The sequence below is a fragment of the Ambystoma mexicanum genome, chromosome 1q (assembly GCF_040938575.1).
Source record: "Ambystoma mexicanum isolate Mex_15411 chromosome 1q, UKY_AmexF1_1, whole genome shotgun sequence".
NCBI lineage: Eukaryota > Metazoa > Chordata > Amphibia > Caudata > Ambystomatidae > Ambystoma > Ambystoma mexicanum.
The window spans coordinates 1,305,647,822-1,305,674,555 of NC_090922.1; the positions used below are offsets into that span (position 1 = coordinate 1,305,647,822).

At 45.6% G+C, this 26,734-nt stretch overlaps 1 protein-coding gene across 1 annotated transcript in view; it reads left to right on the forward strand.

The window, feature by feature from the left end:
* Positions 1-26,734, forward strand: part of YIPF1 (Yip1 domain family member 1) — a 211,348-nt gene that overhangs the window by 95,667 nt on the left and 88,947 nt on the right. The window lies entirely within an intron of this gene.

Genomic DNA, 26,734 nt, shown 5'->3' on the forward strand with positions numbered 1-26,734 from the left:
TATGAGCCATGACTATTGAAATAACTCTTCCAGGGGTAAAGTCCTAAAAATTAAAGTGGGGGTACTCATCACCAAACGAATGAGATGTGACGTCACCAGAAATGATGAAATCAAGGTGAAAAATGCACATTTCATTAAATTGTCGTTGCATAACCACCCAGATTGCACAGGATGAATGGCATTTGCGTTTCATAAAATCAATACACACAAAACCAGGAGAGTATATTTTAGTTAAAAAGTGTGCATGTTTTAAACTCCAAGAACCAATACAAATGTTTTCCCTGGGACTTGCAGTACCAATATGTGACATTTCACCTTTAGTTGTTTGTTATTCTGCATCAGGTTACATAGTTCAGTGGTTCAGTGTCTGGCCTACAATCCAGACGATGCAGTTTGATCCCAGAGGTTGGCTTTAATTCCTAAAATCAAAGAGGACATTCAATGTTTCTCATTTTAGCTGGGTGGACTGAGTCCACTCTTTGAATAAAGTGGGTGGACTGTGTCCACCCGCCCCGTGTACCCCTCGACCGGAGCCCTGTAAACTCTGCAGCACAGTCAGCAAAAAATGGGTGACTATCAAAATTCAGTTTATTAAATTCAGGGACAACTCCTACCACTTGTTCATAATTGCTGCCCTTTGGCCCAAAATATGACTCTGGGACCCTTTTTTTTTTAACATGCAAACATTGAGAAAACATATTCATCAGTGTATTGATTAGAAATGACTAGAAATGTAGCAAACCGTATGCTTTTGTTGCTTGTCAAGGAATATATTCTTCAAAAAGTTCTGGATCTTGTGAGCACATAAAAGAACATGCATGCACAAGACGCTACATTCCAATTGTCTCACAGCAGGGTACACACACTGGATGAAGGCTGGCTCGAGGAGGACTGAACCAGCATAGAAGAGAAAGGTGTGTGGTGCAGAGCGGTGTGTATTAGTGGACCTGTGCGTAGAGGGACCCCCGCACTCTTTAAAACGAAAGGCTGCATAGGCTCTTTGGTGCCGTCGGAGGGGACGGGTCATACAGCACGAACGGAAGAGTTGTGAAGGGGGAGAATAGAACCAGAATGGGGATTTGTCAGGCAGGAAAAAAGGCTGAAGCAGGTGGCTTGATGCAGAAAATGTAAACCAAGGATGGGTGGCATAATTATTAGAGGTTTTTAGCAGGCTGCATCAAAAAGATGTGGGCAAAGAAATGGCCTCCAAAGACCTTGAACCCTTGAATATGGGAGAAAATCGGTTCACCCATTTGGTTAAGTCTCTATATTGAAAGTGAGTTTGCTCTTGTAAATGTGTTTGATGTAGAACACCTTTTGTGTTGTTTATTCGTGTCTGTAGAACTCAACATTTAGTGGGTCATTAGTCTTGGTTGGTAACACTAAAATAGTTAGTACCTGCTGACCATTTCAAGGTAAGGGGTATTCCAAGAGAATCCTCCAAGCAAACCTCACTGGTGGCAAATGCCTCCAGATTACAGGGAGAAGTTTCATCCTGAAAATCTACCATTTATTACCTCCATTTTAGTGCTGTATGTAAAAAATAAATTCTAAAATGGAAGAAGTAGTTCAAGGTTTTATCAATGTACGGAAAGTTAGTGCAGGCCTTCCCCCTTCAATACATGGAAAGTTCTGATGTAACGTGCATGTAAATCTAACACATTAAAAGAAAAATACAGTACTATTATGAATGTGGGATGTATTGACCTACTTTTGCTCTGCTATGCTGCATCACTTTGTTATGATGGGAACAGAAACCGCAAAATGGCCGCAAAACCCTTGTGCGTGCCACAACCCCTGAAAATTGCGCTTGTCGACACACACAAAGATGGCTGCCCAATCTGCCATGCATGTTGTCAGTGGTGGAACAGAGCTCTCACTCCTGAAATGTGTCATGGGGCTCCACAACAATTGCAAATGAAGTACAGAAGGAAAAAGCAGTGCTCTGCTACATGAAACTCCAAATATGGCTTTAAATCGCTTTTTCTGTGCTGCTGAAACCCCAGAATGCCGGTACAGAACACCTTCAAATATTCAAAATCCTTGCTGGGTGCTGCAATTCACTTAGTTTAAGAAATCGTGAATTTACAAGGCCCTGAAAAGCTGAGAGCATAAAGAGATTTCCACAGCAAAAGCGACCTGTCTGTGGATCTGTCAAAAATCTCTGCACAGCAGAGGGCTGCTGTGATGACAGCTGTCAGGGGCCTGCCTGATTAAACTTTAACATGTATAAACTGAAAATCAAATGTTTGCAATATAAGAGGCCTGTTACTGATGGTAACCCATATTGTAATTGTTTTGATCCCATGATTTAAAATCTAGATTGAGAATTGTAGATGATATTTGATCCAACAAGTTTGTTTTGTGCTAAGGAAAAGGCCACAGAATTTAAACCTGACTGAACCTGCTAAACTGGAATAGCAGGTTTCCCATATAAGGAAGGTCTTTCCCCCCAGCAGGAAATCACGGAGAAGTGTTATTTACAGGGTAGGAAAGAACCTGGTCTACAGAGGCAAAAGGAACAATGACAAGCTGCTGAGCAGGAAATTCGAAGTGTGAAGACAGTGGTAAATGGCCTCTGCAAGGAACAAACATGGGGGATGGCTCCTGGGCTTCCTGGGAGAGACCAAGGTGTGGAGCCAAACAAACATTTGTTCCTTAAGATGGAAAAAACACATTTTAAAAAGACTAATAACTTACTGTGTAAAATTGTGAAAAATATAAAAATAACAAGTGTTAATGTAACTTCTGGCTGCACGGGTGAAGAGGCTCCAGAATTGTGTGACAGGTTCTGGACAGAAATGGCAAGAAATGTGATTTTACGCAAAATGTATGTCCGCCAGAAGTGAGAAACTTTATACACTTATTCCCATGTTAAACACGCACACTTGCAGAAATTTGCTTAAAAATGGGATATTGTGTTCCTAGTGAAAAGGGCAAAAGTCTGTGAAAAGCGGAGACAAGATCCCACAGCTACGGGGTTTTGAGGAATAGCTGCTATGAAAAATATGTAATCTGTGTATGTGATTTTTATAGAGGTTGCACATGTGGAAATATGTATTGTGCCAAAAGTAGATTTTGTGTTCCATGGGCTAGGGGTAGATTCTCAGCCTCATAAAATCACACCATAAAGATGGCTCTCTGTTTCTCTCCTCCTATCAAGGCAGAGAGCAGACTCTGACCCAGTCACCTTTCAAAGGGTCAACCTTAGGCTAAATCGGCCCACACACCCCTATGATGTCATTGCATAGCATAAATAGGGACAGCTCACCACACATAAACACAGACAGATTCACTCACCATCCTGATGCTGGCAGAGCATCCTGCTGCTGAACTATACATCTTCCTTGCTCCAGACTCCAGAAACTTAGCAAAAAGCCTATTGCATAGCTGAACCATCAGCCCGCGGGGGCCTCTGTTCTTCCCAGAGCCTCGAGATCTAGTGTCACTGTGTTGCACACCGAGTGTTTACTGTTTAAATGCACATCGCACCGCGGTCTGCTTCACGTTCGGGGGCGATCCTCCTCAGCCTCGCGTGGCTTCACACAGGCTGCATGGACCAAAATCCTCCGTCGCTTCTCTGTGTGTCACGGGCTACGGTCTTTGCCCCCTGGTCCGACGGGACCCTCCCCCACTCAAGTCCTCTGGACAGCTCCCGAGCTGGACCCCTTATGTCTCTGACATCCGCTGCTAGCGTGTTTTGCGCCGCACTGGCCTGCCATATCTACTGCAGTATTCCGGTCAGTTTATGGCCCTTTGTCCGCCTTCGGCCATCTTGTGATCTCCCAAGTGATGGGCGCTCCCTTTCTCCCGACAGCTCCGGCTCTTCAGTCCCGCTGTCGATCGGGCTGTGTTTACGCTCGGTCCATGCCCCCAATGTTTATAATTCCTCAGGTATGCTGTGAGCATGCATATCCTCAGAAAATCATCGTTTTTCCCAAGGATCAATGACGGATCTGCGGGAGCTCCTCAAGGACACGTCCTCTCATGCAGCCATTTAGCCACGCCCCTCCTACCTACTGGATGATTGCTGTCATTTTTGGCCCATTGCTTCAGTTGTCTGACCAGATGTGGGCATATTGTTTGGAATCTGCCTCCTGGGCTGATCTTCTATTTACATTTTCAGCTGCTGGATGTTCTTCCTTGACCACCTTCATCTTGCACCCTTGTGTGCTGGGACAGTCTCCAGGTCGTTTTTACCAATAGATTCTAGTTCTGCCATGTTTTTGTCACTTTGGTGCAGGTCATTGCCGCCGCCTGAAAGAGTGAGACCTCAAACACCCTCCCTCATCTGCTCTTCCAAACCGTCCTTGGTCGCCTCAACCGTAGTCTTCATCATGGGGCCGTTTTATGTGCTTGGGCAGACCTATAAATGTCAAGGTGCTGGAACATGCTTTGCCGTGGTTTGGAGTCCTCACTGCTGCTCCTGGCTCAAATGTCCCTCTCCTATGAAGTCATTGGTCTTTTCCATTTGTTATACGGCCAGACCCGGAGCTATCATGGGATAGTTACAGACAAGGAAAGTGCAATCTTGGTGTTAAGCAGAGCATTGTGACAGTTGATACAGGTTTGCATTTATACATTTATATACAATTTATATGCACTTATGTACAGTGAAGAGTAGGTAGTTGGTCTGAGATGCTAGGTATCTGGGTGAAACTTAGAACTGGATGAATAACCACATTTTAAGTAATTTTTTAAATTGTGGGAAGGACGTTTCGTTCTCGATATTGATATGTAATGCATTCCAGTGCTTAGGGGCGAGTACTTTGAAACTGCTGCTTCCTGCTTTTTCTCTTTTGTATCGTGGGATTTCGAGGTTTTCGCTATGGTTCGACTTGAGGGGTCTGGTATGGGTTTTCTTGGTAACTGTGTTGAGGAGGTATTTAGGAGCTTTGTTGGCGATGCATTTATGGGAGATGCTGAGGGCTTTGAAGAGTATTCTGGCTTTGATGGGAAGCCAGTGGTTTTGTCTCCTGATATTTGAGATATGATCAGATTGTTTTATGCCTTATGCAGCTCGAAGGGCTTTATTCTGCATTAGTTGGAGTTTGGAAAGGTTGGTGTTGGAAGTGCCTAGGAAGAGGATGTTACAATAATCTAGCTTAAAGTATGAGCGCTCTAGCTAGTGTGACGCAATTTTCTGGTGACAGGAATTTGCAGCTGAGGGAGATAAGTTTGGCTGTGTAGGAGGTAGAGGAGGCTAGGGTGTTTACTTGCTTGGACATGGTTAGTGTCGCGTCTAGGTAAACCCTGAGTGTCTTTACTTGTTTAAGTACTGGGATTGTGGTGCCATCAATGATGAACGAAGAGTAAACAGGCTGTAGGGAGGCGATTTTGGATGATGAACCTACAATGAGTAGCTCTGATTTGTCATCATTGAGACATAAGCTGTTGTTGGCCATCCAGTTTTGGATTAGTGAGTAGATTTTATCGATAAGCAAGGAGTCTTGCTCGTGGTTACGGGGAGGAGCATCTGAGTGTCATCTGCAAAATTGGTGTAGATGACACCCATAGCATCCAGTGCTGCGAAGAGCAGCTTGGTGTAGGCATTGTAGAGGGTAGGAGATAGACACGAACCTTGAGGGACTCCTATCGGGACTGGTATGGGATCTGCTGATTCTTTACCAATGACAACTCTAGAGGTCCTATCTGCGAGGAAGGATTTAATCCAATCTATGGCATTAATAGATAGGTTGAAGTTGTTGTTGAGGGTGGCACATAGTTTGTCATGGTCGACCAAAGGGAAAGTTGCCGATAGGTCTAGGAGCATAAGCAGGCAGAGTTTACCAGCTTCTCTAGTGGCAACCATTTGGATCTTCAGGTCGAGTAGGGCTGTTTCAGTACTATGGTTAGGGCAAAATCCTGACTGTCGGTACCCCTAATAGTTGATGGTGTTCTAGGTAGTTTTGAATTAGGGAGTATGCTAGTTTGTCAATGATTTTCAGTAAAAATGGGACAGTGGTTAATGGGTTGGTAGTTGGTGGGGATTGAGGGGTCCAGAGTTGATTTTTTTAAAGGAGGGGTGTTACCCAGGCCATTTTTATGCCCGCGGGGACTGTGTTTGAGAAATTCAGTACTGACTGGTGTTAAGGTAGGGGCGCACAGTTTGACTAAATGGGAAGGGAATTGATCTTCTTTGCAGTTGGAAGCTCTGAGTTTAGTCTAGTACTTCTTTGTTAGTGACTGGGGTGAATTGAAAGGGTTTGCAGGTGGAAGTAGTGGGAGGGTTGGAGACTATATTAGGAAGTATATTTTCGGCAAGGAGTTTTTTTGCTGTCGATTTTGTTTTGTAGTAGCATAATTTTAGAGGCTGATGTGTCTTGTATTGTAGTGCACTCGGTTATGCTGGAATTATAGGGTACTGTCACTTGGCATGGGTTGTCAAGCTCTCTGAGGATGGTAAACAATTCTTTACTGTCCGAGTTGGCATTGGTAATGCGAGTGTTGAGGGCATTAGCTTTGTGAGAGATTATGGCTGATTTATACTTTTTAATGGCTGTTTTGAAAGCTTCTGCTGATTCAATGGTGTTGGTTTTCCTGTGTAGGTAATTGAGCGATCTTTTGGTACGTCTGAGGGAGACTAGTTCTTCGTCAAACCAGAAGCAAGATCATTTGTCCGAGTTTTGGCAGTGACAGGGGCGAATGAGTCAATGGTACTTGTGAGACATTATTGATAAGTCTGCTAAGTAGTCGAGATTGTTTGTATTGAGGGTAACGTTGGCTAGGGCCGTGCGCAGAATGGGGGAGTGGTTGTCTACTGTGAGTTTTTGAATATTTCTAGATTCAAAGGTGTCTGGTGGTTTGGGGGTGGTGGGGTCCGTGTTATTGTATTGATGACAAAGTGGTCTGACCATTCTACGGGGAGGATGGAATCTATAGTGACTAGAGAGTTGAGGGAGAGGATCCAGTCCAGCGTTCTGCCTTTTGGAGTAGGTCGGTGGGTTGATTAATCAGCTGGGTGAAGCTCATATCTAACATGGCTGTGTGAAAGGGGCTTTAGCGTCCGTGTCCGGGGGGTCACTGTAACCTAGGTTAATATTCCCTAGGATGGTACATTTGGTCTTAGGCTTGAGGTGGGGCGTAAGCAGTAAGGGGATGTCTAAGTTGGGGTGGCTGGTTTTATTGGGTGCTCTGTATACTACTAGGATGTTGGTGGTGGTTTTAGGGTTAGGGGAGAATTTGACTAATAAGAGTTCATAGCCTTGTACTTGTTCCAGTGGGTAGGCTCTGCAGTGCAGTGTCGTTCTGGCAATTAAGGCACCTCCACCTTGGAGGTTGTTCCTATCTGTTCTGAGGATACTATATCCTAGAGGGATGGCAATAGCTAGGAGAGGGCCAGCAGCAGGATTACTGCTAATATGTCGAGTTGTTGGTCCAATATGAGGTCATGGTTTTCTATGGCGTGTGCACCGAGTGATCGAGCGTTAATAAGTGCCCCTCTGATCGTAGGGGAGAGCTCGAGGGGAGGTGTAGTTGCTGGGTTTTGATGCTGAGTCTTAATTTTGGTCTCTATAGATGGTTTGGTGCGTTTTTTGGGAAAGTCTTTGAGTGTACTATTAGCAGGTGCAGTTGCTATTTTGGAGAAGGTGTCTGTGGTTACGATGGGTCTGGGCACTTAAAAGACTTGGAGCCAGAACTAGCTCCAGCTATCAAGTTTGATAAGTCCCATGGAGGGTATAGTTTTATTATTGGTCTCGTTACAAGCGGAGGAATGTGTTGAGTTATGGGTAGGTGTAATTGGTGCATATGGATTTGTGACATTGGTACTGGCAATGTTATTGTGAGCAGTTCTAAAAGGGAATGGTGGGAGGGATGGAAGAAATGGGGTGGTGGGGCAGAGAATAGGGTTGTGGCGCTGGCAGCCCAGTCTAGCAAGGCCTTCATTGAGCAAGAGGAAATGTCCTCCTGTGCAGAGCACTGTGTGGGGCATTATGCAAATGGGAACATTATAGTGGTTAGGAATGTTAACATAATTGGTCGTGGTTGGGTTAGTCGATAGTAGTGGTATACGGAATAGCAGTAAGGTAGTTCAACTTACTTCGCTTGGCTGGCACTTAACTTCCTCAGTTATACTTGTTAGGAATGCAGATGGCAATAGTAAATGTCATTTTCGTATTTTGGGCAAAATCAAAGTTCAGACGGGCAGCAATAACATCTGTTGTCAAAGTTTAGGCAGAATAGAGAAGCAGAAAGGATACAATAGCTGACAATTTCAAGATTAGGCAAAATCAGATCATAGATATTGACAATTGTCTATGCAGTAGGGTACAAAAGTACAGCTGTCTAAGTGGGGCAGCATGTGTTAGAGGCATTCGATGGCAAATCAAGGCATTCTAGGTGCAATGGTCTAAGGTTGCGAGTTCAGCTAGTGATTACTGATAGGATATGGAGGTAGTGCGATGGTCGGTTCCTGGCAACATAGTCTAGAATCACTTTAAGAAGCAGGGATGCTGCGGCAGTTGATAGTATGCAAGACAGACACAAGTTGTGGCAATAGTGAGGCAGATGGGCTGAATCAGTATCGGGGCAGATTAAAATAAGCAGGCAGTTGTAAGTCAAATGGGGCTAGTGACAGTCTCAGGTGCATAAAGTACCATGGGCAGGTACATGGCGACAGGCTTTGGTGGTTGCTGCGGACAGAGCGGTGTGCCCAGTCGGGCAAGGTAGTGGTGTGTCTGCTACACAAGGAGTTCTATGATGCATCCATTGAATTGGGTGGCATATCACGCTAAACCTCCTTTTTCGGAGATTGGAATGGAGCGGGCAGCTTACTGGAGTATGTGCAGATAGTCAAGTGGCTGGTGGTGGACGGGCAGGGTTCCTGGCCCTGGCCCTGGCCTCGCACGCCTCATGACCGGCTCCAGACAGGTAAAGATCCTTGTGGTGAGGATCCTTAGGGTGAAGGCCGGTGTTCATCTGCCGGCGCGTGGTTGGCCCTGAATAGGTGAATTAGGCCAATGGGATCGCTCGTGCAGATCATGTGGTCGTTGAAGAAGCAGTAAGGAGGTTGGCGGCCATATTGGATTGGGAACACCTAGTGTGTTCCAATGGTGGATGGAAAATAAAGCTCAAATCACGCTTTATAACTCGATTCAGTGCCTGAAACAGATTTTCTCTGGGTCGCATTCAATTATGAAAGTAAATCAAGCGGTTTCTGTATGGGGGATTTTCTTTTGGCGAGGGGCTGAAAATCAGGCAGGGTGCCTACCTTTGTCTAGGTGGGCTCTGCAGGAAGGCTGGTCCTGTATAGCAGTATCCATTAGCCATTTCACTTGCATTACATCACTTAATAACTAAAAAGGTGAAACTGATAAGTATTCAGAGGTAGGTAAAATGATTGGAACCAGTCGCAAGTACAATTCCCTATACTTAAGAAGTGCAGCCCTAAGATGTATAGAGCCTGTTGTATAGTGACTTCCAGGCTTACTCAGGTTACAACAAGGGTTTTAATAACAAGTACTTAAGTTACAGTTACAGAAGGTAAGGACATGACATAACACTTGCCCCATCACCCAGGCAGGGGAGAGGAAGGTATGCTCTACAACTGCCAATAGTGGGCCAAAAAGTAAATGTGTTGGGGAGGGGCAGGAGACTTTCAACCCCAATATATATTCCATGCATGGCCCTGGTCCCCCTCCATCCCCAATTCGCCATCAATGGTATGGCCCTGGTTTTCCCCTATTCAAACACCACCCCCATGACCCCCCAACAAAAGGACATCCCCATGACCCACCTTGCCCCTCCCTGCTAACGGCCCATCCCCATGGACCCCACCACCCCAACTAGAATGCACTTATTTGGGCAACAAACCTTTAGCCACGCCAGACAAAGTGCTGACCCTCTTGGTAGAGCACAAGCACTTTGTGACTCGAGAGCTAAACAAAGACTTACCTAATGAAGGGCGGCCGTTGCTGCTTGCGGGCTGCCCACCATTTGGAAAGTGTTTGACCCTGGCGGGCATTAAAACCAATATGCTGGGCCACACATTGCCTGCGGGCTGTATGTTTTGCAACCATGCTCAACAGGGATGCAGTGGACTTGTAGTGGCAATTCAAAACAGTCCAAAACTATTTCAAAGTTCAACAACTATTTGTAAAAAGACAGGTATGTTCTCCTCTCTCTTCCAGACCCAAGGCAAACCCAGGGGCAGGTTACATGGCTCAGGGTGGACCACCAGAGGTATGCAAGGGGGAGATTAGAGGCAGGGCTTTGCACCAAGAAGGACTGGGGGGGGGGGGGAGGCACAGTTATGCTTACTTACCCCCCGACTCAGATCTTCCCATGTATTCCAGTGGATCATCTGGGTGGTCACTAAGAGTGTGGTCTTCCATCCTTTGATTGACTGAGAAGCATCCAGGGGTTGCAAGTTCGAGTGCTTCTTCTGGTCGATTGCAACTGCAAGATGCAATCCCAATTAATGAGGAAATGCCGACTTTTGTGATGCAGACTGTGAGGAGGTCAAAGAGGCAATGGAGATAAAAGACGACCCCATTCCAACTTTCAGACCCAGCCCCCAAAAGGTTATATCAGCAGGACAAAACAAAAGTACATGTCCCATAAACCACCACGAGAAATGGAGTCAAGGTGGGGGAAAGGACAAAATGAACAAAGTGAAGCTGTATAGGTACAGCCCAGTCATGTGGTATAGTGACCGGTACACACATAGAAGTACAGGTTGGGATGGACAAACAGTGCATGGAACGGGGTGGAGGGGAGAAGGAAAACTGGCTGCAGGTGTGGGAAGCGGGCAGAAAAGGGGGGTGGAAGATGAATGGAGGGGAGGAGCAGAGCATGAGTTAAAAGAAGCCCCGGGAAACTCACCAGGTGTCTCTCATTACAGCAGCAGCACTGGCCGGAGACCACAGAGGAGTGGGAGGAATCCCCAGGTGATGTACATTGGGCATACTAGGAGGCTGACGGAGCAGCATCACAGAGATCCTTATCAGACTCTCCACCGGAAAGGCTCAAGGAGCGGCAGCGCAGAAAAACACACCCGAGGCGACTTCACTGACGAGGGAAACCTGGCCGTAAGCCATTTCAAAGGACAGTGCTTCCGTGGGTTTACCTTCTCTGTTTGTTTTTGAAATCCCATGTTGGACAGCTGGCGAAGGAACGGAAAGCTAGCGTCCGAGAAAAGGGAATTTTATGTGAGCTGTTTATTATTCTTTCAAAGAGGCGAGAAGCCTAAGAGGACATTCCTACGGACTCGGAATTGATTAACCCTTTACAGCCCAAGCCGGCTGAGCCAAAAATAAGCATGTTTTGTTGTTTATACTGAGGGACTGGTGGAAAGGTTAACACAGCAATAAATCTTAACTTGTTAACCCTGCACCTGACTACAGCCTACTACTTTACAGTGGTGGCAGCGGTGGGATTCAAGAGAACGCCAAGGCAGATGGAATGGAAGCTCTGATAAAGGCACTCACAGAGGGGCAGCAGCAACTGCAACAACTTATCCAAGTGCAAGGCCATCAGACGCAGGCAGACAGACAAGCCCTCCAACAAGCCATACAAGTGCAAAGTGCGGCACAAGAGCAAGGACGGGAAGCTTTAAGAATAATGGGAGAAGCAGTGGCCACCACACGGACGCATCCCGCGATACCGTCCACGGAATTTGTGAAATACCAAGTAGGAGAAGACTCCAGTTTTTTCTTTGTGAATTTTGAGAGAATAGCCAGAGCAGCTCAATGGCCACAGGACAGATGGGCTTTCTACCTTGCACCCCTGGTCACGGGGCCAATGCAGGGGGCATACCAAGCAGCCAACCCCACAGGTGACACTCCTTATACCGAGATTAAAAAAACAGTGTTGGAAAGACTCGGTATGGATGAAGAATCATACAGACTCAAGTTTATAGAAACCAGATTGAAACCCGGCGACGGTCCAAGACAATTGTTCTACAGAGTGCAATATTTGGCGGAAAAATGGCTGCAAGGCACTGCCACAATAGGACAGATAAAGGATAAAGTAATGATGGAACAATTCATTGATGCCTTACCCGGTCCCATACAGAGGTGAGTTAGGCAACATCACCATCTGTCCTTAACCGAGGCCATAGCTGTGGCAACGGCATATCAGAAGGCAGGGAATACTCAGCCCTTCCCAGCAACACAATTGAGACCAAGTATGGAGACTCCCGCCTTACGCAGCGGGCCTTACAAGGGACCAAGCACCGAACCCAGGAACAGGGCAGAACCCCGACCTAATGGGGTTGGCTTAAACAACGGAACGGCACCCCAATGTTTCGAATGTTGGGAATGGGGTCATATTGCTCGATTCTGCTCCAGAAAACCGAAACCGGAACCAATGGAAATCGGGACCTTACAAACCCAGGAATACAGAAGGAAATGGTTACCTTATGTGATAGAAGTCACAGTGGCCGGACATCCCCGTCAATCAATGACGGATAGCGGAAGCCGACAGACGGCCATACTGCCCCATGTGAGCGAGCAAGATCACGAACAGGTGAGAACCATTGGCATCAAATGTGTGCATGGGGATGTGAAAGGGTATCCTACCAAAGACATTGTGTTGGGATTGCAGGGGCAGGAGATACCAATCAAAGCAGCCATTATTCCTACCCTACCCGCCCCGGTACTGATAGGAACAGATCTACAGGAATTTGATAGGTGGTTAAGAGAGGCCCCATTTTCACAAACTGAACTATTGGGGGCCTGCAATCGAGAAAATGTATCCAAAACCCAGAAAAGGAGGAACCGAGTGAATCAGGAAAAGTACAGAGACATTTCCATCATAAACTGGAAAGTGGGGGATCATATGCTGTCATTTCAAACAGAAACAGGGCTAGATGAAACGCTAAAAAGAGCCAGAGAACAAGCCTTAGACGCTAGCGGGACCCAGCCTACTACGCCTTACGTTAAAGAAAAACAAGATTTAATATATCGAGTGACTCAAGGCCCTGATAAAATAGAGAAGGAGCAATTGTTGGTTCCTCAGTCCTAGAGGAAAGGGCTGATACAGCTGGCACATGACCATATCACAGGGGGATATCTAGCGGAGAAAGGGGGTTGCAAAATTTCTACTGGTCCGGAGTTTACGCTGAGGTGTCAAAGTATTGCCAAGAATGTGTTATATGCCAGAAAACAAGCCCACATATACCGGCCCGAGCCCCACTACAAAGGATGCCCTTGATCAAAGAACCCTTTCAGAGAATAGGGCTAGATGTTGTGGGGCCTATGGAACTACCAGCAGAGGATACCAGTTCATACTAGTGGTAGTGGACTATGCCACTAGGTACCCCGAAGCCTTTCCATTAAGAGGAATGACTGCAAGACAAGTATGTGATGCCCTCTTGCCCTACTTTGCCAGAGTAGGGATTCCACTAGAGATTGTGACCGACCAAGGATGTCATTTTATGTCAACTGTCATGAAGGAGGTATGCAAGACCCTTGGCATCAACCATTTGAGAACCTCTGTGTTTCATCCCCAGACGGATGGGCTGGTGGAAAAATAAAATAAAACCATCAAACAAATGATAAAAAGAGCCACCAGTCCCACTGGTCCGGGGTGGGAGAGAGTGCTACCATGGGTGTTGATGGTTTTACGTGACACTCCGCAATCTTCAACAGGGTATTCCCTATTTGAATTATTATTTGGGAGACAGCCAAAATCTATGTTGGGATTACTGAAGGATACCTGGGAAAACCAGGAGGAAACAAACCTCACTGAATATGTTAATGACTTAAGAGAGCACCTGAGAAAACTCTGAGATTATGCACAGGAAAACCTGGGTCGGGCTCAAGAAAGACGACAAATATTATGTAAAGGAAGCAGACCGAGAACTCTTAAAGTAGGAGACAAGGTGTTGGTGTTATTACCCACTCACACCAACAAAATGCTCGCCCAATGGAAAGGCCCGTACAGCATCACGAAAATATTGGGCCCAGTTAACTATGAGGTAGAGCAAACCCGATAGACAAAACAAACATCAGAACTATCACATTAATCTCCTCAAGTTATGGAAAGAAGGGGACTCAGCTGTATTGTGTACAACCCTGGCAGAACTGTCGGTCCCAGAACAAACAGTCACACACTCGGCTAGCGGCATACAAGATGTGGGATTGGGGGAACAGTTGAGCGACACCCACCTTAGAACCTGTGGCAAAAGTATTCTCGGGTATAGCAGGAAGAACCTATATGGCTACCCACTGCATTCCCACTGAGGCAGGCAAGATTGTACGCCTCCGACCCTACGGAATCCCCGAAGCAAAAAGGGGGGAGATAGCACAAGAAATAGATAGTATGCTGAAACTAGGTACCATTATCCCCTCCAAGAGCGCATGGTGTTCATCTGTGTACTAGTGCCCAAACCAGATGGTACCACACGGTTTTGTATGGCTTTTAGGCAATTAAACGCCATTTCCCGATACGAAGCCTACCCAATGCCCAGGATTGATGAACTAATAGAAAAGCTGGGAGAGGCATCTTTCATGAGCACCTTGGACTTAACCAAAGGATATTGGCAGATACCGCTCAACCCGGCAGATCAGGAGAAAACGGCCTTCTCAACACCTCAAGGGCTATTTCAGTTTACCGTGTTACCATTTGGGTTACACGGGGTTCCTGCCACGTTTCAGGCCTTAATGGACAAGATCTTAAAACCTCATGAACCATATGCAGCGGCCTATTTGGATGACAGTCATTTTCAGTAGAACCTGGGAAGAACACTTAGTACATCTCACCAAAGTAATTAAATCCTTACAACAGGCCGGGCTACATATTAATCCCAAGAAAACCAAACTGGCAGCCAAAACCACTAAGTATCTGGGATATTCGTTGGGAGGTGGGGTAATCACACCCCTGGTGGACAAAATACAGGCCTTGGAAAAACTACGAATTCCAGAGACACGGAAGGAGATCCTAGCATTTCTGGGGTTCGTGGGGTATTACAGAAGATTCATACCACACTTTTCTACAATAACGGCACCACTGACGGACGCCTTGAAAACCAATCGGCCACTTAAAATCATTCCAGAAGCGGTGCAAGCCTTTCAACAATTAATACAGCTAATTACAACCCAACTGGTCCTACACTGCCCGGACTTCTCCAAAGACGACTTTTGCAGGCAGATGCGTCAGGATGTGGTCTAGGTGCAGTGCTATCCCAAGGGATGGAACAAGACCTTTGCCCTATAGCGTTCATCAGTAGAAAACTCCTGCCGCATGAGATACCGTACTCCACTCTAGAAAAAGAATCTCTGCCAATAAAGTGGGCAGTAGAATCTCTCCGTTATTACCTACTAGGGCGGAAGTTTACCATTTTTACGGATCATGCACCTCCCAGATGGCTGGCCACCCAGATGGATTCAAACCATAGGGTTCTGAGGTGGTTCTTGACTCTTCAGAAGATAAAAGACGGCCCCGTTCTAACTTTCAGACCCGGCCCCCAAAAGGTTATATGAGCAGGACAAAACACAACTACATGTCCCATAAATCACCACGAGAAATGGAGTCAAGGTGGGGGAAAGGACAAAATGAACAAAGGGAAGCGGTATAGGTACAGCCCAGTCATGCACTATAGTGACCTGTACACACATAGAAGTACAGGTTGGGATGGACAAACAGTGCATGGAACGGGGTGGAGGGGAGAAGGAAGACTGGCTGCAGGTGTGAGAAGTGGGCAGGAGAGGGGGGTGGAAGCTGAATGCAGGGGAGGAGCAGAGCATGAGTTAAAAGAAGCCCCGGGAAACTCACCAGGTGTCGCTCATTACAGCAGCAGCACTGGCCGGAGACCACAGGAGTGGGAGGAATTCCCAGGTGATGTACATTGGGCGTAGTAGGAGGCTGACGGAGCGTCATCGCCGAGATCCTTATCAAGAGGCAGACTCTCTGCCAGGAAAGGCTCGAAGAGCGGCAGTGCAGAAAAACACACCCGAGGCAGATTCACTGACAAGGGAAACCTGGCCGTAAGCCATTTCAAAGGACAGTGCTTCTGTGGGTTTACCTTCTCTGTCTTTGTTTTTGAAACCCCATGTTGGAAAGCTGGCGAAGGAACGGAAAGCTAGCGTCCGAGAAAAGGGAATTTATGTGAGCTGTTTATTATTCTTTCAAAGAGGCGAGAAGCCTAAGAGGACATTCCTACGAACTCGGAATTGATTAACTCTTTACAGCGCAAGCCGGCTGAGCCAAAAATAACCATGTTTTGTTGTTTATACTGAGGGGCTGGTGGAAAGGTTAACACAGCAATAAATCTTAACTTGTTAACCCTGCATCCGACTACAGCCTACTACTTTACACAGACTTCAGGACACTTCGCAGAATGGAGGAATGCAAGTTTCAGCATTGATCACCATTTGACCACCACAATTAAAGTCTTGACTATGGAACAGCAACGATTCTGGTGAGATGGCCCACGACGGAGCTGGTCATTCCACCAGGTAGTCCAAGTACACTTCCGAAGGATCTTGGGGCATGCAACTTCGAGAAGGTGTTGAGACTAGTTGGTCCTACTATTCTAGGGGTTGAAGCAACGACTTGGGTCTTCTGAGAACGGGCAGAGGAGCAGGGCTTCAATGGAGAGGATGCTTGTCCACTGCAGAAGACGTCCTCGGGTCGTCAACGGCTGCTCTTCTTCAAAGGATTCTTGGCTCCAACGTAGATCTCAAGAATGGATGCAGGAGCCCTCCTCTTATCCAAAACTGGAGCTAAATGTAGGTCCAAGCCCACAAATGGAAAGGATATGCACCATTCAAACGGTTACATGTCTTTATATCGAAATGTGCATTCACTAAAAAACAGATATCTCAAATATGTTATAACAAAAACCTTTTTTTTTTTTTTAGAGGGTTGGGGGGGGGGTCCCCCACCAAACCCCTGTTTACCACCCTTAAATATCCACCCCAAATGTTTCCCGAAAACATTTTAACAGTTTACCCCGCCCCAAAATGCATTCACTATAAAGATTTTTCGTTATAAAATACTCTATCTGTGCATTCACTATAACGGATTTGATATAAACACTGTATACCCATTCAAACAGCCAGCAGCTGTCTAGTCACGGACAACTACTGGTTATACATCCACCCCAACAGCAGCCTTTGTGGCACCAAGCATGTGGACTGGGACTAGGCAAACCCTGCCCCTTTCCTGTGGCACCCACACAAAGGCTTACTAGCCAGCGAGAGCAGCAGCTTTCCTGGGAAAGTACATTACCTTTTTATATGTGATTTCCTGACCTGAGAAAGCAGGAAGAAGGCCAAACTACAGCCAAAAAATTTGCGGAAATCTTATTGCACAGCCATTTTCGGGCACTCGCCACGTTTAGTAGACATATGCGGTAAACACGAATGTGAACTTAAAAAAAGAAGGCAAAAACCGGTAAAATATTAACTGCTGCCACCAGCTTGTCTTGAGGCACATTTACATTTTTGATGATTGGTTAATTTTATAAGTTACGGAGAAAGTATCCCTGTGGCACAAGTAGTCTGCAACCTTTGGCTCTCCAGATGTTTCAGACTACGATTCCCATGATATCTCGCTATTGACTATGCTGGTTGGGGATTATGGTAGTTGTAGCCCAAAACATCTGGAGAGCTAAAGGTTGCAGACCCTTGCACTTTACTGTTAGGTGCTGTGTGCAATATAAAAATAAAATAATTCAAAAGAAGTCTGTTTCCGACATAACAAATTAGCAAAATGCAAGGGAAGGGAAGTGAAGCTGAAGGCTTTACTTACTTTCAAAAATCCAGGTGAGGATAAAAAACAATGCAAAAAGAATAGGATTCCGTAGGAAACTATGGAGGGAAAGTTGCAAAAAGAAAATCTTTCCTATCCCCCCCCCCGACAAAGGGGTTGTGTTGATTAATACGTGCTCACTAGTCCGGCATGCTACAGAAGTGGCTGACTACATTCTGGATTATAAAACCTAAATCTGTGCTGTCACAGAGACATGGCTGATAGAGCTGCAAGACCTGCACTCTCCTTGGCCTTGCCCATAGGGTATAAGATTCTCTGAGCAGATCGTATATCTGGAAAGGGAGGTGGGGTAGCTCTGATTGATGAAGCCTCACTCCAATATACTGACACTGTCTATCTGATGGATTTGAACTGTGAAGTCCTATTGGCAAAACTATCAGTAGATCATAACACTTAATTTTGGTTTATTGCCCCCCAGACAAAATGCCAGACTTTCTGCTCCATCTGAGCGATGTGATGGTTGGGGAGAATTCTCATAAATGTGCCAGTTCCTCCCACCTTAGAGCCCTCCAGCTCTTTTGCTAAACTTTGGGACTTTGAAATGTTCAAATCAATGTGTTTTCTGTGTTTGTTTTCTTGGGTATGGAGTCTAACCAACTCCATAGGCATCACCTGTTTCATTTGTATCACACAGCACCCTCAGTGCAGTGACACAGGGAAACCTTTCAGGCTTTCCCAAGGTTTAAATACCTTAATTATGATAAACGACTGTTTCCCAGAGTAAGTAAAGTGAAATTGACTACACTAGTCTTTTAAATTCCTATACCAAGCACACCCTATCTTATAATAGAGTGCTGGAGGGGTTACTTAGTATCCCCTGTGTCTAGATACTCATGTAGCAGTCAAATGCTACCCTTTCCTCTCAGAATGGCTGGGGGCAGTGGTCTTACAACAAACTACCATGATTTTTCCTGACCACAAACTATTCATAGCTCCGGTAATGTTAAATCGCGGGAGCCATGTTTTTCAAGATGGTGTCTGAGCCCCCTTTGTTAAAACAGGTCCCAGTCTTTTTTTTTTCACCATTTCTTTGTGTAAAGTTCCTTCTAAAGTTTTTCTCTGCGTGCCAAACCAAGTTTGGTCTCTTTGTTCATTCACTTTTTGGAGGGTTTCAGGCCTCTGGCGCTAGAGTGTCTGGGGTGGGCAGGAAGTGAGGGAGGTGCCCGAAACTCCCTGTGCTTCGTCTCATAGGAGACCCAAATGCACTCTGTGGTGATTTGCTGGCTTACTGTCCGGCAAGGACAGCCACCCTGCTGGGTGAATGACAGCTAGGCTGGAATGAATGGGAGAGAACTGAATAAAAAGCAAGTCTCTTGGCTTGCAAGGCAGAGTCGACCACTGGACGAAGGAACAGAAGAAGAGCTTGAAGAGGACGAAAGCTGTAACTTCTGGACCGTTGGTTTGCCCGGTGCAGCCCTGCTGCAGGTCCGAATCGGCAAGTTCGCATCGACAGAGAAGCCCTGCAAAGGGCGACTTCTCCCATTGAGTTGGTGGGACCAATCAACTCCAAAGTAAGCCACCTGGACACCCATCTCGGAGCTGGTTGAATTTCCTCAGAGTTGCTGCAGGAAACCGTAGGACCAGGGAGAGGGACACCAGTTTGTGTGCGTTGCTTACAGCCACCGGAATTGAAGTTTGCCAGTTGCGAGCTTTTTGACCAGTCCCAGTGCAGTGCAGGAGTCCCCCGACGTCCTCCCTCTTGTCCCCACGACTGAGGCCCAGGAACAGCGAGATCTGCAGGAACAGAAGTCATCAGCTGCCTCTTTTTCTTCATTGTAAGTTACTGTGAAATAAGACTGAGAACTTGCCTCTCGCGGTGAAAGTGCTTGAAACTTTTGCAACTCGCAGGCCTAATCAGCTTGTGACCCAACATATGATTCTTCTTTTTACAAACTACTTCTGAGAACTTGTGCAGAGACGTTACCGTTTACTTACTAGAACCGCTTTATCTCATCCAAGACTTTAGCCCATTAACTTTGGCCTAGCCTATTGAATTGAATTGACTCTTCTGGTGAACTCAAAGTATTTGCACTGCCTAAGAATATTTGTGGTCTTTTTATGTTCTGATAACCTTTACCTTTTACTCCTCTTGAAAAGTATTGAAGTATATTTGTGTGTTATTATACAATTGCCTCCTTCTAATGAATGTTTTATAACTGACTGAAAAATAAATTAATAAATATTTATCCAAGAAACCTTGAGTGTAAGAGTTTATTTGAGCACCTGTGATGGTAAACCTCTGTGTAACATCATTACTGCTCACATTCCCCTCTTGGGATAAGCCTGGCTGCTCAGCCCTGCTACCAAAATGGTGTAGTATAGACTTATACCAAAGGTTGGTTTCCTTACACCTGAAGTCATAGTTGTGTGTAGTGTTCCCAAAGGGTACTGCATACAAAATCTGCCTAACAGTGATTTATCCCACTATTAAAACCACTATCTAAAGTGATTATCCTGGGAGGCCTCTCTGGCAGATCTTGCCTTCTACCAATATGTCACAATAGCTACTCGTAATAAGGGAAGAACGCTGGATTGGGTTGCCACGCACATTGTTGTTTTAAATGACATTGAGATCTCACTCTTGTCTTTGGTCAGACCATAATTTTGTTAATTTCAACCTCCCATATCACAGAAAAAATGTTGGGCCAAATACAGAAATTTGCGCAAGTTATCCTCCATTTCTCTGGTGCCACTTTTCGCAGTCACCCTTGATAACCTGTCCATTTTTAACATAGCTGACAGACTGACAGAAGGCTATCTCTGACCGAAAAGCCAAAGTATTTTCAGAAGATGCTATTGTAGCTGAATTCCTGGTTACGTGTGGAGTACCACAGCAATCGTGTGTCTCACCAACACTTTTGAACATCTTGAGATACTTGATGCAGAAGGAGTGGTTTATGCAAACTGTTCTGATGACACACAGCGTCTCATTCTCAGGGATAACGACAGAGACACCATCACAGTCAATGCCATTTATAATCTTATTGAATCCTGGATGGTTGATAATGGTCTAGCAGTTGACAAATTTAAGAGAAAGCTTATGGTAGCCAGCATTAAAACACTGGGTATAATACTAGATCACAAACTGAATATAAAGGCGCATGTCAACAGCCTGGTCTTCAGCACGTCATACTACCTTAAACTCCTCGCACAACTCAGGAACGTACTTAACCCTGGAAACTGCACCACCATTGCCAGGGCGATTATTGGAGCGAGACTGGGATACTGTGCAAGCCTCCTCCAGGGTATTAGTAAAGGTGAAATTGCGCGCCTTCAAGTCATTTAGAATAACGGGGTACGTGTTGTCGAGGGATTGCACATATCTGATCATGTATCAAAAGCAAGAAGTGCTCTGCACTGGTTACCTATGAATAGCATAATCTCCTTTCAAACTCTCTGCATTACACACAAGTGCCTCTGTGGCACGGACCCCAGTTACCTGTCTAGCAGACTCACCTGGCTTCCGGATCGCAGAATACTTGCGTCGAATAATTCTCTTCTACTACAAATTCCAAAATCTAAACTGACCACAGTTACTCAAGGGTCCTTTCCCAACTCCCCTGCCCGATCTTGGAATGCCCTGCCGCAAGATGTAAGGTTTCCCTGTCTTTGCCAACATTAAACGGGAACTGAAAACTGCGCTCTTTCTTTGACTTGCACTGCTTCTACCCGATTCAGGCATGTACCCCTTCCTGCTCTGTCTGTCATATCCTAATTGTTGTTTGCCTTGTCTTAGCGCTATTATGCATACAGGCCTTTGTCAACACGCTTTACAAATAAAATAAATTAATAAAATAAGCAACCATAGAGATCGGGGGTAAACAAGCCTATAGCTCCCCTGGTGCTGAAACTTTGAGGACATTCCAAAGGGGTGAAAGAAATGCGTCCAGTGGTTTAGAAATACTTCACTTGGATACTGCTTGACTACTAATACTTCAAATATCTGGCTCCTTCTCTTCCCATCCCTTTTTCAATATCGTTAACTAGTGGTTTGTGTCTTCATGAAAATGTACTGTTTTTACACATGCACTAGATATTGTATTGGGTTTTTGTGCGTAATTTATTAAAGGCGTACATTTTTCAGTATACCAGTGTGGTGTATTTCATATTGACTAACTGTGCTTCTTTGTCATTAAACTTCAGTCGTTTGAGTAAAGCTCGCCTGCTTTGCATTGCCACTGTTCCTTAATGGAGGTTTGGCTTTCCCTTCGGATTTGGTGCACTTCCCACGTTAAGGTTAGTGGTTGTACAGTCCACACCAGACGGTTGTACAAACACCGCCTTAACAAAGCCCTGAGTCGACATTTTGTGCTCCATTTTAAAAAGAACAGACCTCTGTACATTTTCAGCAGATCATGCTATCAAGATCACACCTTACCTTGTTGGCTGAAAGTGTTTTCTGAGGTTGATTGTGACTGTTAGGGAGAATTTTCATTTCTGTGCCAATTCCCTTTAACCTTCGAGACCCCCAGCTCTTTTGCTCGACTCAGGGCTTTTTAATATTTACTCCTGAGTGAGTGGGACCTTTTTTCTCACTTCCCCATGTGTTTTTCTGACTATGATTTTCTGTGTTCCTTACTGTTTTATGGAGTCTGGTAAACTCCATAGGCATCTGCTTTTGCATTGTGACATAAAGCACCTTTTGTGCAGTGCTACTGAAAAGTCCCTTGGACTTCTCCTAATGTTTAACTACACTTTCCTGGGTGAACTACTGTTCCCAAGAATAGTAAGATGACCCCTGTCTTACCTTTACTTTATGGGTCCAGCACAAACCACCCTATGTGCAGTGCTGGGGGGGGTTATATAGTCATTCCTTTAAACAATTCCTCATGTAACATTTTTGTTACACTAACTCACTTGAATGGCTGGTGTCAGTATTTTATTTTCTTCTACCTAATGACATGTATCTGCAGACTGATACCTCAGTTGCAGTGCTGCACACACGGGTAACCATTTTCCCAAAATGGCCCCTGTGTTCTTTTTTTCCATTTTTTTTTTTTAATATAACATTTTATTGTTTTTTAACAACACAAAGAAAAACATACAGCCCCGAACAACGGGGTAACCAATATTTCCCTTTCCCGCCCGTTCGTAGTCTCACATCTTGTTCCACTTACAGAGGAGCTTGGTACAGCCGGACATTTAACCACATTAATATTATGCAAACTGATTCCCTTACGAATCCTTGGGTTTTAGCGCAGCCTGTCCATGCAGGTTAATGTTCAGTGTGCGTCTTCCCATTTTTGCCATATTTTCTGAGCTTTCTCAGGACACCCCCGGGCTGTATACACTTTTTTCCATCGCAATACAAATGTCCACATCTGTTAACCATTGCTCATAAGTCGGTGCTGTTGCAGAGCCCCAGAGTTGCGCTATATTTCTTTTCAGTATTGCAGAGATGGTAGATAGAAATGCTTTTTCATAACGTGTTAGCTCGATGTCCTCTTCTATTCCCAACAGTAGTTGTTTGGGGCTCACGTTAATTCTTTTACCCATTACTCTTGACAGTTCGCTGCAACATTGCTGCCAGTATCGTTGGATGACGGTACATTCCCACAGTATGTGATAGTAGGAGCCTTCCTCACTTTTACATCTCAGGCAGTGCGGGTCGGTGGTTTTCCCCCAGTTGAATAGTGCTACCCTTGGGTAATAAATTCTGTGCAGTACCTTCAGTCGTATTGATCTGAACCTGGAGGAGATAGCCACCTCTCTGGGGAACATTAATGCAGCCACCCAGTCCTCAAAGTATGGCGCCCACATCCCTATCCCATTTGGCCTTCAAACCTGCTAGTTCTTTCGTGGCGAAGGAGGTTATGCCACTGTATAAGGTAGACGTGACTTTGTGTCTAATTATTTCTGGGAACAGGTTGCGTTCCAGTGGGGAGTAGTCTGGCATGTCTATCATATCGGGGAGATGGACCTGTAGCGCATGTTTGAGTTGCATATAGTGGTATTGTTCATTGGGGGAAAGCGTAAAAAAGTGGTAGCTACAGCTTCAAATGGTATTATTTCGCCTTCTCTCACTACGTCCCCTAAATTCGTAATGCCTAGTTGGGACCAGGAGCGCCATTTAGGGAGCTTGTTCACTTCTGGTAGGTGTTTATATACCATAGTGGTTGTGCTAGGGTTAGCTTCCCTTCCCAGCCTAAGTATATGAGTATCTGACCATATTAGAGTTATATGTGTCTGCATGGATGGGGCTGCCGCCCGGTCTTTTTGGCAATAGAGGTATTTCATGATGTGTCTCGGTAGTGTGGTGTCCCCGTGTAGCTTATCATTTATTATTACCATTTGACTGGCCCAGTAATATGTTTGCAGATGGGGGGAGTCCGATTCCGCCTTCCCATATGGATCTTTGTAGGGTTGTGAGTGACAGGCATGGTTTTCCCCCTTTCCATAGCAGTTTCCTGAGTATTTGATCTATTCTATGAAACTCACTGGTCGGAACAGGCAGTGGGTCATTTTGCATTATATAAAGAAAGCGGGGGAGGGCCATCATTTTGAAAAGTGCAGCCCGTCCTAATAATGTAAGTGGTAAGGACATCCAATGTTGGGCATCATCTTTGAACTTTAACGTTATAGGGAGTAAATTCTTGGGCACATAGTCTGACAATTTATGTGTAATTTGTATGCCTAGGTATCTAAATTGCTCCCTTTCTACGCGGTATGGGCATTCATCTGGTACTGCGTTGTCTAACTGCCTCACTGGGAACAATATGGATTTCGACCAGTTGACACGGAGGCCGCTGAACCTGCCGTATCTTTTTAGCAGCTGCGTCACGTTGGGGCAAGAGTCACGTGGGTCCTGTAGGTATAACAGTAGGTCATCTGCATATAAGGACACCTTGTCCTCCCAGTTTTCTGCCCATCTAAATCCACTCCATGTTTGTGTTGTCCTTAGTAGGATCGCTAAAGGTTTGATCGCTAATGCGAATATCAAAGCTGACCGGGAGCAACCCTGTCTTGTGCCCTTACCTAGCGCGAAAGGATTTGAGACATGCCCGTTTACCTTGGTTACCGCTTCAGGAAGATGATATAGCAGTTTGACCCAGCTCATAAAGTACGGTCCTATGCCCATTCGTTGCATAATCGCCCAAATTGCTTCCCAGTGAACAGAGTCAAAAGCCTTTTCAAAATCTATGGCAAGCAAGGCCAGGGGGGTCCTGCAGCTCAGGAATTTTTTCCAGTGCCATGTGTAATCTGTATATATTCTGTCTAGTGGATCTCTCCGGCATGAATCCGCACTGGTCTGGGTGTACCAGTGTGTGTATAACTTGCTGTAGTCGATTGGCCAGTACCTTTGAAAGTATCTTGGACTCGCAGTTTATTAGGGAGATGGGTCTGTAGGAGCTGCATTTGTCAGGTGGCTTATCCGCTTTTGGTAAAACTATTATTGTGGCTTTTCCAAGGTCTGGGGGGAGGCAACCTAGTGAATGTGAGTGTTGAAAAAGGCGTAGCAGGTGCGGGGAGATTACATTTACGCCAATTCTCTTCCATATTTTAAATGGGAAGCCGTTTCGACCTGCGGTTTTCCCTGATTGGAGATCTGACATTGCCTGGGTTATTTCTTCCTCTGTGATTTCTTGTTCTAATATGTTGAGCTGTTGCACAGTTAAAGTAGGGAGATTAATTTCATCCAGAATGTCAGTCGAAGGCGATGAGGATGGTGCTCTGTAGAGTGCTGTATAGTACTTTGCAAACCCCTTGGCTATGTCCTGGTCTGTTACCAGTGGATCTGGTCCTTCCGTCATCAGTTGCCTGACTTGGGTAAGGCCCAGCTCCCTACGTTCTAGCCATGCTAGTATTTTCCCGGCCTTGTCCCCTGTCTCGTATACCTTTGCTCACATCGCTGCGTGTGCTTGTTTAGCGTTATATAAAGTTATGTGTTGCAGCTGTTTTTGTGCTAACTGTAGCGTATGGTGCGTCACGGGTAGGTCGTGGGTTATATGTTCAATTTCAGCATTCTGTACCTTTGTTTCGGCTTCGTGTATTGCTTCTAGATGTTTCTTTTTGTGGGCTGAGGTCCAGGCTATGATCTCTCCTCTTAATACCGTCTTTAGAGCCTCCCATAGTGTTACCAGGCTATCTACAGAGCCAGTATTCAATTCAAAGTACGACTCTGTGACCTTTTGAATATGTTCTACCAGTTCTGGGAATCCTAGGTAGTAACTATTTAATCTCCAACTGGGTGGGGGAGTTAATCTGTTGGTCTTAATCGTCATTGTGAGTGGAGAGTGATCCGATATGGCTCTAGGGAGTAGGTGTGCCTCACATGCTTCATGAATATTGCTCAATGGTAGGAAGAAATAATCTAACCGGGACAGTGAGGCATGTGCTCCAGAGTGATACGAGTATTCTCTTTAGTTGGGGTGCAGTGATCGCCATACGTCTTGCAGCCCCAGAGCATTAGTAAATGTGGCGAGTTTAGTGCGCGATTCTGGATTTCTGGACCTTGCATGTGTTCTATCAAAGTCTATATTCATCACTTCATTGAAGTCTCCCCCAATTAGTGAGATCTGCAGAGTTGGTAGCAAGTAGGGGCGTAATGTCATTGGTCAGGGAGGTTAGCAGATTGGGTGGTGCATATATAGCGGCCATGGATATCGTGCGTTCTCAGAGGGTTCCTGTTGTGTGTACGAATCTGCCTCCCGTGTCCTGTGTGACAGTGATGGGTATATATGGAAGTCTCTTGTGTACTAGGATTAATACCCCTCGCAATCCCATGGTAAAACCGGCGTGTAGTGCCAATCCATAGTTCGAGCGTTTAAATAGTGTGCACTTTGTGCCAGCGAGATGTGTCTCCGTTAGGAAAGCTATGTCTGGGGAGTTTCGGTTCAGTGCCTGCAGGACCAGTCGCCTTTTGATGCTATTACCAAGCCCGTTGACATTCCATGTCATCAGCCGGATGGTTCTATTTCTGTTCAAGTCGGGGGTCCCTGCCATTTGAGCTGTATGACTATAGTGACGCTTTGTTGAGTGTCCAGAGGTGCCGCATGATATAGCGGCCCGTTCAGGG